Raw genomic sequence first — 16,913 nt, forward strand, 5'->3', positions numbered from 1 at the left:
GGCATGACAGGTGTATTTGTGAATTCGAATTCGGCAGAAGTAATTTTAGATTACTTAATTAGCTTTTTCGTTTCATTAAATACTGTCCAAATTTAACAGTAAAGCCCTCTGACGTGACGAGTGTAGCGGCCCTGGTTGAAATGATATATACTAAATATAGAAATGAAAATGTGTTACAACGAGTGACGGCACCAGAGAAAAGAGAGAGGGGAACCGCAGAGAATGCGGAAATATTTTTCACGTTTATTATTCACTTACATGCAATACACAAAAGTTCTGCTTTTAGATCTCGCAGAAAGTCTTTTTTAAAAAATGGACACTGAAGAATCTAGCTTGTTTCATATTCTTTTCGATTAACTTACGCAATTTTCGGCTGGAAATCTACTACTTTTAATTTTCTGATTACAGTTTTCACAGCTTACCATAGTACAATTAGGCATGATTTCAGTTCAGTTGACAAGAACAACAAATCTCCTTTGAAAACATACCCTACAAGAAAAATAAATCTACAACCTGCTTGCTCCGTGCCGACCTTTCGCAAGATGACGTAATGCATTCATGAACGACCGAGCATGCGAACTGCGCATTCGAATTAGTGTGTTGTTACTATTGTCGCGTTTGAATTAATGTTCGTGGTATTTTAGCGATAAATATCGGATGCATCTGTAAATAAATTTACGTTACAAGAAACTGACATGAATTTATTGTGAGAATTCAGTGTGGTGCTTATTGTAATTTACGAATTGTGGCTGAAATGCAGGCGAAAAATTGAAAAAGAGGCCAGCAGGGTGACAGTCACGAAACATGAAATACAGTGAGTGTAAAAAGTGTTTGGACACCATTGATGGTACGTAAACAAGGGATCCGCTCAGGGTTGTGGGTGCAGGTAGGCGAGTGGAATGAAAACCACATTATTCTACCTCATATACTTGTTTATCTGATACAACAGGAAAATACAAAATATAAAAAAATAAACCATCTATAAACAATAATAACGAAAATATTACATATTTTGAACACAAAAAGTCTTTGGACACTTGCCATTCTTGTCCATATTTTCTGCAAAAACAAAAGCATTTAATATTTTGTTGCATTTCCTTTGGCACGAATCACTGCCCGGAGCCTGTCTGGTACAGATTTAACCAGATCTGCAGTAATCTGAAGTGAAATGGCATTCCATTCTTCCTGCAATACTAATGTTAGGTCGGATTTGTTGGATATGTTTCTTTTTCTTATCTCTTTCTCTAATACACTCCATAAATTTTCTATGGAGTTCAGATCTGGGGATTGAGGGTGTGTGTGAAGTTGTTTTGGGGTGTTATATAACAGCCACAATTTTGTATTAAGGGCGGTATGCTTTGGATCGTTGTCCTGTTGAAACAAGTAATCATTACCCAAGTTCATTTGAGCCGCACTAGCGCTTAAATTATTCTTCAAATGTACTGATCCATCGTTCCCTCTATGAAATGCAACTTGCCGACCCTAGCAGCACTCATACAAGTGCATGCTAAGAGTGAACCGCCACCGTGTTTGACAGTTGGGATTAAGTTTCGTGGCTCTAACTCTGTATTTCTTTGCCGCCATACCATATGACTACCATCCGACCCAAATAAGTTGAATTTGCTTTCGTCCGAAAAAATGACCTTGTTCCAGAAGTCTGCATCGTAATCGCGATGATATTGGGTAAATTTGAGGCGTTTCTTTCTGCTTATTGCACTAACCCAAAATTTCTTCCTTGCCACTAGTCTATGGTAGGCATTTCGTAGCATACATTACGAACTGTACTGGAGGAAACTTGCTCATCTCAGTCTTGAAGGCTTGCAGCCAACGTCGGAGCACTAGTTTTGGGGTATTTTTTTATAGTTCGCAAAATAAACCGTTCGTCTTGCACAGAAAGCACACTTGGTCGTCCACTCCTCGGCTTATTTTCTACTGTTTCTCTTTCGCCAAAGCGATCTATGATCACGTGCACTGTTGATTTAGGAATTCCAGACAAGCGTGACATTTCCCGTAATGATTTGCACTGATTGTGAAGCCGGATAACTTGCTGACGTTAAAAAAACGGTGAACTCTCTCCTTCCGGGACCCATGTTGCACTATCGTGTTCAATGACGCAGAGCTCTTGCCGGTACTGAGACTTGCGAACTGACAGCTGCGAGCCCAAAGGTTGAATGGGTCAGTAGTACGTATATGGCAGTCCAGGTTTATTGATCGTGTTTCACTGAGGTCCTTTTTAATGGTTTTTTACTAAGTGTCCAAAGACTTTCTGTGCCCATAATTTGTGGCATTTTTGTTATAATTGTTCATGGATTGTTTATGTTTTGATATTTTTATTTCGTTGTTTTGCCAAGAAAGAAAGAATTTGAGGTAGAACCCTTACACATTTATCCCGCTTACCTACCACCATCCAGAACGCCAAGATAATCCATTATTAACGTAACTACTGCAGTGTCCAAACACTTTTTACACTCACTGTAGGTAAGTCTAAAATTCATGATTTTACTTGTTAAAATAATTTATGGTTGTGTTACATAGCATGAAAAACAGTGCTTACAAAACAACAGGAAATAGCAATTTATTTACGTGACGTCTAAAACAGAGCATTTGTTCAAAATCTCTGCATTTGACAATAATTAGCAGAACGAATTTGCTTGTACGTAAATAATCTCTGTATAGCTTTTCAAGATTACGTTGGGATCGAGTTACGACATGTTTGAGGCCTGCAGTAGGTAGAATCGGTTCATTTTCTCATTCTACTCTTTTATGTCTTAATTTCAATGTCTACTTGGTCTGCATTTATGAAAACATCTCTAATCGTCAACGATTAAATCATTCTTATGATTTAAAAGGCTATACACATTTATTCCATTCTACGAGTGAAAAAAAATACTTGCAAGTTGTTCGTAAACAACAAATTGCGTCACAATAATCACACAAGCTAGTTCGTATAACTTCCTAACGTGCATGATGTGTATGTGAGAATTCAAGGCATGGAAATGAAACATGAGATATATTTAACATTTGGAAACGTACTCACCCTCCTTTGGTTGTAGAGGAGAGGGAGGTGTAAGACGCTGAAAATTGTTATGCTTGTTGTACTGTGGCTAGAAATGTTCACGAAAACTTCCCTGTACTTGAATTATACACCGAAAACAAACATTGTACAGAACGTGTGGTTACGCAACAAGCGACGTAAACTAACCTAATTCAATCAACTTCCATAACATTTATAATAGCTTTTTGTCATAGATCCATAAGCAAGTTGACGTAATTCATAGTTCACTGGCATTGTGGGTAACTGCTTTGTATATGTGATGTTCAACTTCAACGAAAGTCTCGATTTGCGAGGGCTGAAAAGCACGTGAGAAATTCGAAAGAAGGTTTGTAACATTGCGACAAAGACTCTGCTTTTCCTACACTTTTACCATCAGGTAAAAGAATCCTTTAAAGCCGGTCTTATCAAGAAACGTATAGAGTAATCTTTCAGTCACGTTTCCACTTGAAAAATAGGTCACGCGAATGTAATAGTTTTCAGTAATCGTAGTATGTGTTTGTGGGTGTCGCATTATAATTAAGTTACCTTAGATTGTTTTGCAAATATTTCTTAAGAAGTTAAACTAAAACTTAATTGTATTGACGTAGATATGGACAAAGGCTAAAGGAGGAATCGGGAGGGTTGTTTGCAGCGTTATTGGGAAAGGTTACAGGATAACACAAAACGCAGGCTTGAAACAGTGAGCATATACAGCAAAAGGGTGAGAAGAGAATGGCGGGAATATTTTGTGCGTGTGTGTGTGTGTGTATGCGCGCAAGGTCTTTAGCGGAGGGAGGAAGGTGGGGGGGGGGAGGGAGATTTGTCCATCTACATAATGCAGAGACCTTGTTCTCACTAGAAAAATAGTTCGCTAGCAGGCATACTGTATTAGCGATTTGTCAATATTCGAGCCCATCGTTTTCAGATTGTTACAAAAGATGCATAATGTACACTTAATATCAACCAGACTTTAGCAGAACAGATAAAATATGACCGATAGTTGTTGGTTTCAAGCAACGGCATTTAAGAAAGGTTATTTGAGTTAGTGTTTTAAGTTCACTTTATGCACAGTAAGGCTAATCGGGACTGGACCTACTGTTTAAAGTGGGATCCAAACCAATGTGCCATGTGCCTCCACCGGGTTTAAGTAAGGGTATAATACCCTTGAAGAGAATATCAGGACGCCAGACGACGTCCACGCATCTTTCCGAAGGAAATTTTCTGCAATGGAAATTTGACAGAATGTTTGATTCAGTATTAGTTTAACGTCATCATTTACTTGAAAAAGTAAATGTAAATGTCATCATTTACTAGGTATTCTTGTGTATTAATATCAACTTGAATAGTGATAAAGGAAACATAAAGAGGGGGGAGTATTATTTTTTTGGGGGGGCAATATCCAACATTGTCATATCAGTATTTAGTCGTAAATTGTCGAGAGGATGCATTTCGATTTATTGTCGATGGCATTCCAAGGGAGACTGAGCAGCATTCCAGAGCGCCCCATTTTAAAATTGGTAAGCGAAGACCATAGAATTCATCACGTATCTCGAAGATGCAACAAATTATATTAAACAGTTCTTAATTTTGTGTATCTGCTAATAACGGAATATGCCTTGTTTATTCTCTTAAATCACGAAATAAATTTGTAACAGAAATTTGTGAATTTAATTCTCTTTCGACGGTGAAGTTAAAAGAAAAGAATTACACACGAACTTTTCATGACTTTTCCATGAAAGCGTGAATTGAAAATGACGGTTTGTGAGGAAGAGAGGCGATTCTTTTATTACAAATGTGCTAGCAAATCGTTTGATTATTTGGCCTCGATATAAGATGGCCGCAAAGAGCTATGCCCATTTCTATTCTATCTGCCACATTTGATACGACTTGTCAAAAAACGAGCGTCTTTTCCAGTAGAAGATTACATTATATTTTTTAAAGCTGAGGTCCCACCATCTTACAATGAAGGGTAAAGCATTATAACTGGTATTATTATAGGGTAATTCTCACAGCAATTACTCCACACTTTAAAGAAAACTTACCGCATTTCTGCAATCTCTCGCGCGCATCTTGATTTGTGCCACAAATCTATTTGTAGATGAATTCCTTCTTCTCTTCTTTCTCGTCTGTTCGGATCATGCGTCAGAGCAGTAACGTTGCTGAAACCACAGATAAAGATATAATACCCTTGTATATGCTGAAACTTTTCTTGCTGAAGAGAGACGGGCAACAGAAAGTTTAGGTCCCACAGTTAGCCAGCTCCTCACTCTTTTCCTTTAATTGGAAGCACAGGTGTGTCTCGCGTACTCGATTCCTGTCTTTGCGCAACACGAACAACCATGGCAACAGTAGACTTAGTGGCCGGGTTCTGCGCCCGAAAATGAGGCTCGGTGAGGCTCGCAGTGTTGGCAACTCATTATTCGAAAAAATCACCAAGGTTTTTGGTCTAACCTAACCTAAAAAGCAAAGGAGCTGGCAATCTTGCTTGAGAGTTCAGAAACCGGAAGTGAGGCTCGGTGAGGCTCGCAGTGTTGCCAACTTCTTACTCGAAAAAGTCACCAAGGTTTTTGGTCTAATCTAACCTAAAGCAAGGAGCTGGCAACTTTGCTTGAGAGTTCTGCAACCGAAAGTAAAACTCGCAGTGTTGCTAACATCTTACTCGAAAAAAAATCACCAAGGTTTTTGGTCTAACCTAACCTAAGGCAAGGAGTTGGCAATTTTGCTTGAGGGTTGCCTTACAGTGCATAAAGCAAGGTTGGTAACCTACTGGTACTTTTACCATGGCCTTTTACAAAAGAGAGAGGAGAGAGAGGGAAGGGTTAAACAACCGACGGTCTACCTACAGCCTTTTTCTTCTTGGTCTAACCTAACCTAAAGCAAGGAGTTGGCAACCTTGCTTGAGGGTTGCCTTACAGTGCATAAAGCAAGGTTAGTAACCTACTGGTACTTTTACCATGGCCTTTTACAAAAAAGAGAGAGGAGAGAGAGAGGGAAGGGTTAAACAACCGACAGCCTACCTACAGCTTTTTTTTGTCTAACCTAGCCTAAAGCAAGGGGTTGGCAATTTTGCTTGAGGTTTGCCTTACAGTGCATAAAGCAATTTTTGGTAACCTACATATACTAAACAAGGAGAGTCGGCACTGCCGTAAAAAAGAAAGATGGATGGATGGATGGGAACACTACACGGGTTCAACGTCATCAAATAAAAATCGCCTTAATGGTTTTTTCTTGTAAGGCATGATTTCTATTTTCTCGCAGTGTTACCAACTCCTACCTACACTTTTTTTTAGTTGGCAAGGGCTAGAGAGAAAGAAAAACCTATAGCTGGGAACAGTAATGAGCGAATGCGCCATATCGTAATTTTCCAACTCCGTATATCGCGACCTTTGTAAACCTTTTTCTCTCTCGGGGGAACGATGTGCCACACACACACACACACACACACACACACACACACACACGCGCGCGCGCGCTCCAAAATTTTTGAATTTACGGTTGGAAAAATGTTTTTCTATGACATGTTTTCGTTCGAGGCAAATTCGTAGGTAGATATTGTTAAATAAATATTAATATTGTAAATATATATATATACTTATTGTATTTAGTTTTTCGGTATCGAAAAGCAACTGTCATATTGTATTTGAAAAAATATTACGCTTTTGCCAGTGGATATCTAGAAAAACGACAATTTCGTTCCCTCTCTCTGTATATGCTATCAACGTTGGCACAATGACACAAATTCAACAAATACGTAGTCAACCGTACATCTCTTTTTTTTCCTGACAATTTCGTCATCTAACTAGGGCGGAAATGGGTTTTCCGGTGGCAGGAAATATGTTGCTCCGTTTCTATACAAATAACCAGCAATCACCATATACATTTCGCAACTATGCTTGGCGGCAGAGAGCATCTATTGAAGATAGATTCAAAACAGTATTCAGCCGGCGAAATGAAAACACAAAGTAACGTCCGCTCTCGTGGGTGCAGAGACGGGGTCAGGGACTATAAAATAAATAACCGGAAAATTCATTGTATTTTTTCTCTGCCACCAAGCATAGTTGCGAAGTGCATGTGACTGAAATGTAGGGGGGAGAATGTTCTAGAGAATTTGGTTCTTGGATTTCTATTGGTCCACGTTGCGTTGGCTAACATATCATTTTTGACGTTATTAGAAAACCGTATAAAACTTAAAGCGCTGGTGTATAAAGTTGTGTTTTATTTTCAGTGTTAGTGAAGAGCATTTCTGCAGAATTTCTAAAAGTAAGTAACTTTGTTTCTTAGCTCGCATGAGTTGGTTTTGATTTATAAGTATGGCTTTTGTGAAAGAAAATATACTCGCAAAACATGCAAAAAGAGAGAGAGAATATAGAAGGTGTTTCATGTCTCTCTCTGCTTTTATATATTTGAAGCATACATCTTGGTAGCTGGAATATATTTTTTCTTCCGCGTGCCGTTGTTGGAAGGTAGGAAATATGTGTGCAAGGCATATTTCAAAAAAATAAATGTGTTAAATTGTTAGAGGAAGACAAGAAAAATAGAGGAGAGTTGCGTGTTTTTGATATCTAATAGAAGTACTGATTGATTGATTGAGTTGGCGTTTTTTAAGCCCACTTTATGCACAGTAAGGCTAATCTGGACTGGACCTACAGTTTCAAGAACCACTTGTACGGGTATCGAACTCTTGATTACAAGACAACGACGTTATCACTACGTCATCACAGAGGCTAGTGGAAGTACTGATTGATTTGATGTTTTAAGTCCACTTTATGTACAGTAAAGCTAATCGGGACTGGACCTACAGTTTCAAGAACCACTTGTACGGGTATCGAACCCTTGAATACAAGCCTACCGCTGCGCCATCGCAAAGGCTAGTGGAAGTACTGATTGATTTGATGTTTTAAGTCCACTTTATGTACAGTAAAGCTAATCGGGACTGGACCTACAGTTTCAAGAACCACTTGTACGGGTATCGAACCCTTGAATACAAGCCTACCGCTGCGCCATCGCAAAGGTTGGTGGAAGTACTGATTGATTTGATGTTTTAAGTCTATTTTATGCACAGTAAGGCTAATCGGGACTGGACCTACAGTTTCAAGAACCACTTGTACGGGTATCGAACCCTTGAATACAAGGCTATCGCTACGTCATCGCAGAGGTTAGTGGAAGTACTGATTGATTTGATGTTTTAAGTCTATTTTATGCACAGTAAGGCTAATCGAGTAGTGGGGTTTGTGGTGGGATAAACTCGAGAAAGGAAGAGTACTCCTCCAGCAGCTTTGCTACACTTAAAAACTTGCTTAACATGAGCATATGAGCATTTTGTTCTAGTGTGGAGCCCTACATAATCCAAGATTTTTGTAAAAAATGCCCTCGGGACTTTTTCAGAAACGAAGAGCTCTTCTTATGCAGATTTGTTATACTTAAAACTTGTTCAACATGTTCATATGAGCTTTTTGATCTAGTGTAGCACCTGCCTAACCCAAGAGTTTTGTAAAAATGCTCTTCGGAAAGTATCAACCCCCCTCTCAAGCAGATTTTTGTCTATAAAATTGTTAAAAATTGCTAAATTTTTGGCCACACCAGAAATTAAACAAAAAACCCATACATACATACACATATTTACTTCCAATTTAAATTTAATTGGACCCCAGCCTCAACTTGCATATCCAATATTAAAACAATGCAATATGCAGAGAATTGCTCCGTGCTTGCGTGTTTCACCTCTGTGTCAGTGTGTGCAATTCCCGAAGACGGTAGTATTGAATGTGAAGCCTCCCCTGATGGCAAAATGTTAATATTGTTGTTTTGTAAACAAAGGACTTTGGGTTCGAGTCCTCATAAAATGTATAAGATTGAAATACATGTGGCATTCTATACGTGAGATTTTGAGAATAGTTGATATACAACTCCCAGATCTGAAAACCTGGTAAAAAGTGTTTTACAATAATATATTGTACAAAAAACTGAATTTTCTTATTTTCTCATGTTTTATAACCAAATCCTCAATACAATAGAGAAGAGCGGGTAAGCATAATTAATTGCTTGCGTGCCGGCAGGACATGCAAGAGACACGCTAGAAGGGAATAATAATGATTTTTCTGTGCGACACTAAAGGGGCCATTAATCTTTCTGTGCGTGTAACATGTCTGTAACAAGGAAAAGTGTAACAAAGATTATTGAGATAAAAATACATATTTTCACACAGTGGCAATGAACTGTACCCCCCCTATGTTGAAAGCAATTCTGTTCTGATAATATAAGCCAAAGGCAAGGACTTAGAAAATAATATCACAGTTCAAAATCCAATTTTGTCTGTATAAGGGTCTCAGAACCTAGTAAAATGTGGGCATATTCCATTTGGAGACGTGCTAATATTGTGGCATTGTAATCAGGGGCTTTGGGTTCGAGTTCTGTATATATACAACTGCCTACACATAAGATATTAACTGCTAGCTGATATACAATTGAGGTTTGTGTGTTGTTGTACAACAGGATAATATCTTCTAGAATTGCTCCGTGACTCTCTCATTTCTTACATCATAAACATATGATTTTTCTCCTATGAGAATGACAGTACAAATGGTATCCTCAGGTAATGCCTCATGGAATTCACAGATAATTTTAATATTTGTTCTATCATTCACCACAACTTGTTTTCTTTTTGAAGTGTTAATTACAAACATGGGTCTCTGTCCTTTGAACTCATCTGGTGTGTAATACATGTCTGTATTGCCAGTAGTGACCCTTTTGAAGGAAGAAAAAGCTTCATATAATTTGAGAAAATCATCCTTGGACATGTCTAAATTATAATTTTCTCTAGGAAAGACCTCATTTCTGCCATTTTTAAGATATATGTTCTTGACGTTGCAGCTATCAAATTTACTTGAATTTTTTTCCTGATTGTTGTGTCTCCCAGTCTGAAACAATACCACCACGAAATCAGGCATGTCGAATTGAATACTGGAGAATGAATTTGTAGCATCAAACTCATAATATGTACCAGAGGCAGGCTTCTGTACAGATTGATATGTGTAAAATTGCAGAGGAACCTGTGGATTTTTTATTATATCTGCTTTGTATTTAAGAGCATAACTGGCTTCATATTCAACAACAGGGATTCTTAACTCCATAGTCTGAATAATGCACTTGCCTGCATCAGGTAGGGTATTAGGCATAGCTTCTCCTGTAGAGTTTAATGTGCTGTACCTCATCAAAGCATTATTATCATTTGCAGCTCTTCTAAATGTGATTCTTAAACCACCCTTCCACATAATATCTTTGTAATCCGAGAAGAATCCTGGCAACAGGCGCATGGGGAACAGCACAGTGTGGCTCTTGGTTAATATTTTCTCGCCAGCCTCAAATCCACCGATTCTATAATAACAAGCCTCGGTTTTGGATAATTTTAATGTGGCCAAAGCCGTGGAGGTAATGCCGGGATAATCTATTCTGTTTATAACAACACCATGTTTTCTGATCTCAATTTCAGAGAACAGATGCGGCACAAAATTGTCTACAAGTCTTATATTAGAATTTGGCGGATAATCTGTACCATCGAGCTTTACAACATCAAATTTGATGTATAGATCTGCTCTGTGGGGGTGTATAAAGCCGTCCCCTACATCAAGATCCACCTCTATTTCTGTGTTGGGTTGATTTAAATTTGCAAATGTCCTCCTGTTTGGGGGGAATGATTGTAGCTCATAACTCTCAATATTTTCCATTGTATGTATTTTTATTTAAATGTTAATCTCTATGATTGCAGTTGTTGTGGCTCCAGCAAAATCAACTAATTCTTCTTTTTCATTAGTGACCATCAATTCAATGTTATCTATTCTGTTATGACACACAGGAAAATATAATGTTGGGGATGGATTGTAGATGATGGGCTCCATGAATTCGGAATTAGGTTTGAATGTTGCAATGATGCCGGTTTGTTTGTGAGAACCTATGCCATTTGATTTGGTGATCATACCCTCAGCCACATTACAGTGAATATTCAGAGTCTCTATGGCTAAGAATTTAGGTATATTCATAGCAGTGTGTTTGATGCCTGCTTCAAGTTTTGTGTTGTTCTCGAAGCCCAACAGCTCTCCTATAGTATCCAGATCCACTGTTTCTGTAGCAGATACAATCTCTACTCTGTGAGTGACAGAATTTTGACTTAACACTATACCTCTGGGTAATTGAGCATTTAGAGTGGACAGATTATATTGCCCTGGAGTGATGACAATTTTTTCATTACCAACTGCAATTGTGTTGTTGTGGTGTGTAATATTTGGGATCAGGTACATGCCATAAAATGCCCTGAGAGCTATTGTTTTGGGATACACTATGTCATCATGTAATTTGAGTTTCAATATTGAATTTTGGCTGGTGAGATGGAATACCCCCATGATGTTTCAGATACCACAAAGCTTTTTGAAAATCTTCAATTGATGGTTTATTTATTTGAGACATATATCTGAGAACAGATAAACACAAATGTCCGCAATTAACATCTTTGAAGTTTTGAACACGGGCATTATTGTAATAAAGATTAGCTGAATTTAGATATTTTATTAAATTTTCAGGTGGAACACCTCCAAATGAATCAAACACAAATGCATTATTGTTTAAATATTTAAGATAACAGATCCAGTGAGTGCCCTGATTTTTGTACTTATCCAAATTAACAATGCCACACTCTTTGTTGAGTGGTTGTTCTGGTAAAGAATCAGACATGTACACACCCCTAAAATGTTTGATGCCCAGTGGCTTGATTAAAGCTTCAATATCTTGGTTTGTAAGCGGCGCTTGTTTTTTTTAAACTTATTCATGGCTCTCTTAACACCTTTGCCTTGTTTCTCCATTGCCAGGTTATGGCGCCTCTGCTCATCTAATTCTGCCTTATTTTTCTTGGCATCTATTACTGTTTTTGCTATGGCGGCTGATCCGCCGGCCAAGCTCCCAACTGCCCCGAGAGCAGCTAAGATGGCAGGGATGGTAAATATGAATCCCCCCACATGTGATTTTTTTCTAGATTGTTGTAATTTTTTTAATTGGGGGGTACTAAGCAATAATTTCATACCATGGCCCTTGGCAATACAAGAGCTTTTTTTCTTGCGCTGCTTTTTGGTCAAAAGACTGTCAATAGTTTTAAGAGATTTGAGACCTGCATAAGGTATTTGATACATAACACCCTTGGCCTTCATCGTAGGTTTATTATATACATGTTCACAGCCCCCACCCCAGTTTTTGTTTGGTGCTCATAGCTATGGTGGTTCCCAATGCTGCTATTTTTTCACTCAAAGAAGCATCTTTGCTTACAAATCTGCCAAATGCAGCCTCTTCTAATTTCTTGTCTGAAACATGTCTCTTGTCAAGATCAGAATGTGTGTTGTATGCTATGTCATGGTCTCTACAAGCAGCATCGAGGGGATTAACACCAGGATCACCTCTGTTTAATCTATGATCCAATTTTGTGCCTGGACCGCAATACTGATAGCCTGGAAGATGTAGTTCAAATGGCAACTTGTTTATAATGTCATTAACAAGGCCCCGACCCTCAGAAATATTCCAAAATTTGGGGGGTAGAGTGTTAATAATTTTTATGAGATATCCAATCCCCTTAGGGTCATTCACTATAAAATTAGACAATTTGGTGCTTATCATGTCCATAATTCCAACCTTTTCATTGTAAAAATTGTGGTTGCCAGCATTTTCCTCCCCAGCTATCACCAATAACCTATCTACAAGTTTCCTGACATCATCAACCCACACAAATTCTTTAGGCAGGGTGTTATATTGTTTGATTCCACTGCCAGTCTTGATCTGTGACCATATGGGCTTGATTAAATTATTGTATTTTGCTCCACTGCTAGACTTGACTCTTTTTTGTGTGGGATCATTGTTCTGGTACAGAGCATCTGATTTTATTAATATTTCTTTGTAATCCTCATAATCCTGATCTGTATAGCTGCCAGGTCTCTTCCTAGTCATCAGTTCCCACAATCCGGGTGTGCCGGGGTACTTAACAAAAGCACCTTTTTCTCCGAGACGAGATTCTGAATATACAATCAGATCATCTCCCATAAAGGTTACTCTGAAATTGCCAATTCTATGTATGATGCTGCCATCACTCTCCGTGTCAGCATATAAGCCAAACACCTCATCTTTGTTGTCTTTAGGTGTGGTTAAATATTTTTGAGCAAGAAGACCCAATTCAATAGGATCTTGAGTAGCTTCAATTCTTCGAGGAGCAACAGGACTAGGTGTATGAATACTGGAAAGTGGGGTGAATGGATAATCTAATATGTTCCTTGCAGCTACAGGTACAAGCTCTGTGATCAAATTTTGATTTTGCTCTGTAACAGTTTTGATATTCTTACCTAAATTATTAATAGCATCAATTACAGGCTGTTCTGCTTGTTTGTGTTTTTCATAAATTCCCCGGTTCTCTGATTTCCATCCCTTAAATCTTTTTACAAGATAATCTCTTAACTTAAGATCATCAATAATTGGCCTTTTCATGGTTATTTATATACGTCTCAACGTCTAGAAAATCGTTGATTTTATTTCTGTATTTTCCAGTATTAGGTGTTCTTGTCATATCAATTGTGACAAACCCATAACTGTCCTGGTTCCAGCACCCACTGCAAAACTTGGAAAAATCATTGTAGCTCAAGTCCCCACCTACATATTCATCATGTATGTGTTTGAGGTTGGTATGGTCTTGATGAAACACACATATAAAATTGCTGTTGTCTCGGATCAGCTGCTTGGGTATTTTTGAAAAAGTCTGTGCCAGGTAGAAACAATCAATGTTTTTGTGCCGGCCCTGTGTAAAGAAATTTCTAACCTTGTTTTGATTATCCAGTATAATGTCATCAAACACAACAACAGAAATCGAGACATTCATGAAGTGGCTTAACATCTGATTCAAAAGTAGCAATATCCAGTCCATCATATAGCTTCATCAGCTGCTGATATTTTAATTGTTCCAAGCTCTTAGAGAAGACATACAAGTGCCTGTTTTTCCAGTCTAACCAGTTGGGTGCCAATCAACCATTAGTGTAGTTTTACCACAAGCAGATGGTCCAACAATAAGACACCTAATATTATCAGGCAGCAAGTTGCCATTTCTCTTATTCTGCTGTTCAGGTTCTGGCAGCCTCTTTATAACATCCCAGGTGTTCATATTATCACTTTGTTTGCATCGATCCAGCTGTTTTCCGGATGACCCAGCCATTTGACAAGTAACTTGTTGCCTTTTCTGCGGATGATTTTTTCTATGAGATAAGTGTCGGGCTGTTTAGTTTTGTTGAGCTCTTGTTCATAGAACCGGCCTTTGAGAATTTCTCCTCGGTGATCTTTTATTATATATGTGTTAAGGGTCCCAGGTTTAACTTGAACCACCGTAAATAATTCTGTACTCCAGTTTCTTGTAAAGCCTCTTTTGAATAAGTGCTTATATTTGCTTATTCTTACTTGATCACCCACCCTGTATTTGGCCTTTCTTGTTGTTGGCTGGTATCTAGGATAATAAACAGTCCTGATCAATTTTTGCTCATCAGATGGAGTTACTTCAGAGGGTTTCATGTTGATTGTGGAATGGACCGAGTTGTTATATTTATGTAGAAGTTCTGGAAGAATATTAAGCCATTTATAATTACCTTGAAGTGTAAATTGTTTATACATAAGATTTTTTAAGGTTCTGTTGAATCTCTCTACAATTGAGGCCTTCAGATCACTGTAACTCGAATAATGTTTTATTGCCTGGGTTTTAATAAATTGTTGAAACACTGAATTATAAAATTCTTTGCCATTATCTGTTTGCAAATAGCGCGGGGATCTTCCACTCTGATTGATGATTGTCCTGATGGCTTCTGTAACACATTTTCCAGTCTTGGATTTGAGTGGCACAGCCCAGGCAAATTTTGAAAATGTGTCTATTACAGTGAGTAGATACTTGTAGCCCTTGTTGATTTTGTCTAAGTTTTTCAACTGTCCACTTGACAACTCAATCAAGTCGCTTTGCCATAAATCATCTATGCCCTTTGTGACTACTGGCAGTCTCTTATAATTATGTCTGGCTTGTCTGTGTAATTCATCAACAATAATTTGTCTAGACATAATATGTAAACAAGAATATTGCAACTATGGGGTGTTCAGCAGCTGATACTGCAGGATTTTCTAAATATAATTTGTCTCCTATTTGTATATGAAATTCCAGAGTGCCATCATCTTCAGTATAGGCTGTTTCTAATGTATTGGGATCTGTAAAATCCTCTAACTCTACACTGGTGACTTTCACTTTGTTCTCAGCATTTGTTATTGATAAGGTAGGGTAGTGGTGTGCCTGTGGTTGATGCCAATATTTGATCTTGATTGGTCTCAGTGTGCCCCCAACAAAAAACTGGTAATAAAACTGTGCAGGGGACAGCATATATATTTTGCCACCTGGTGTAAATGGTGAATCATATTCTTTTTTGGGGATGCTGTACAATTCAAGAATTACTGTATGTTTTGGATTCTCGATTATGCCTGTTATTTCCTTTTCTGCTGTGAGCAATCTGCTTGTTACAGATTCAAGGTGCTCATTGATCGTTCTAACAACATCATCATGGCCTGGCTTGATCTTTATGTCCACAATAAGTTTCTTGTATTGTTGCACAATCTCTTGTAGCTGGGTTGCAAAAACAGAGAGAGCATTTGCTTGATTGGATTCCATGGTCCCTAGCTGTTGCTTAATATTAGCTACAATTTGTTGCAAATTTTCAACAACTGCCAATTTTGAATTTTGAGCAGTAAGATCATGGACCTGTCTTCTGATATCCTCAAACAGGGCATGCAGTTCATTAATATGTTGATTGGTTGGTAGAGTGGCCACTGTCTGAGTGAGATGTTTGATCTCTGCCTGGATATTCTTGATATCTTCTGATTTCAATATGCGATTCACTGCCCTCTTTATATTTTTAAGTTCCTGTGATGTAGGGAGATTTGATACTGTATTTTGCAAAAATTCAAGTGCCAATTTTACATTGTTTAATTCAGAAGCATCAGCCACATTTTGCATAGCATTTTGGAGCAGGGCTATATCTGCCTGAGTGGGTGTTGATTGCTGTAAAATTTCAAGTTTTGTTTGAATATCATCAATCAAATGATGGAAATGAGATAGTTCAGATTCAGTGTTGAGGTTTTCAAGCTTTGTGATTTGTTGCTGGACACTGTGAAGAGTGTCTACAATCCCAGGCAATCTGGATTCTAGTACATTTGCCAAATCACTTTGCACTGCTGCTATTGTACCTTCAAGATGGGTTATGGAACTTTGAATTTTTCCAAAATCTTCGTATGTTTCAAGTTGCAGCTTAATATTTGCTACACTCCGAGTTATTGCATTCAAAGCATCAGAAGATGGCAAGTTGTTCATAAAATTTTCAAGTGTCTCAATTTTTTCTTTAACCTCGGCTATGGCATTGTTCAGAGGATCCAGATTAGGTATTTGGAGTGACTGAATCTGTTCCTTTAGAGTGGAAATCACTAGATCAAAATCTTCTTGTGACTTTATGCTTTTGACAATTGTTTGGAGCTGTGCCTGGACATTATTTATCTGCTCTTCCAATTGTTGTTTCAATTGCTCAGAGTTGGTAGCCTGGGTCTTAAATTTGGCTTGAAGAGCTGCTACAGCTTCTTCCAAACTTTGAAAATTATCCAATGTTGCCAGGTCAGTATATTTCTGAAGCAATAATTTGAGTTCAGAATCAATTTTAAGAAGAGGGTCCATGCATTGTGATTGTAAATTTGTAATTTCTAATTGAAGACTGGCATTGAGTGTGGTTTGTAAAGCTTGTAAATCACTTCTTAATTTCTTGACTCTGACATCAAGCATCAGAATCTC

Source organism: Lepisma saccharinum, chromosome 8 (genome assembly GCF_977018435.1).
Source record: "Lepisma saccharinum chromosome 8, izLepSacc3.1, whole genome shotgun sequence".
In the NCBI taxonomy this organism is placed as follows: Eukaryota; Metazoa; Arthropoda; class Insecta; order Zygentoma; family Lepismatidae; genus Lepisma; species Lepisma saccharinum.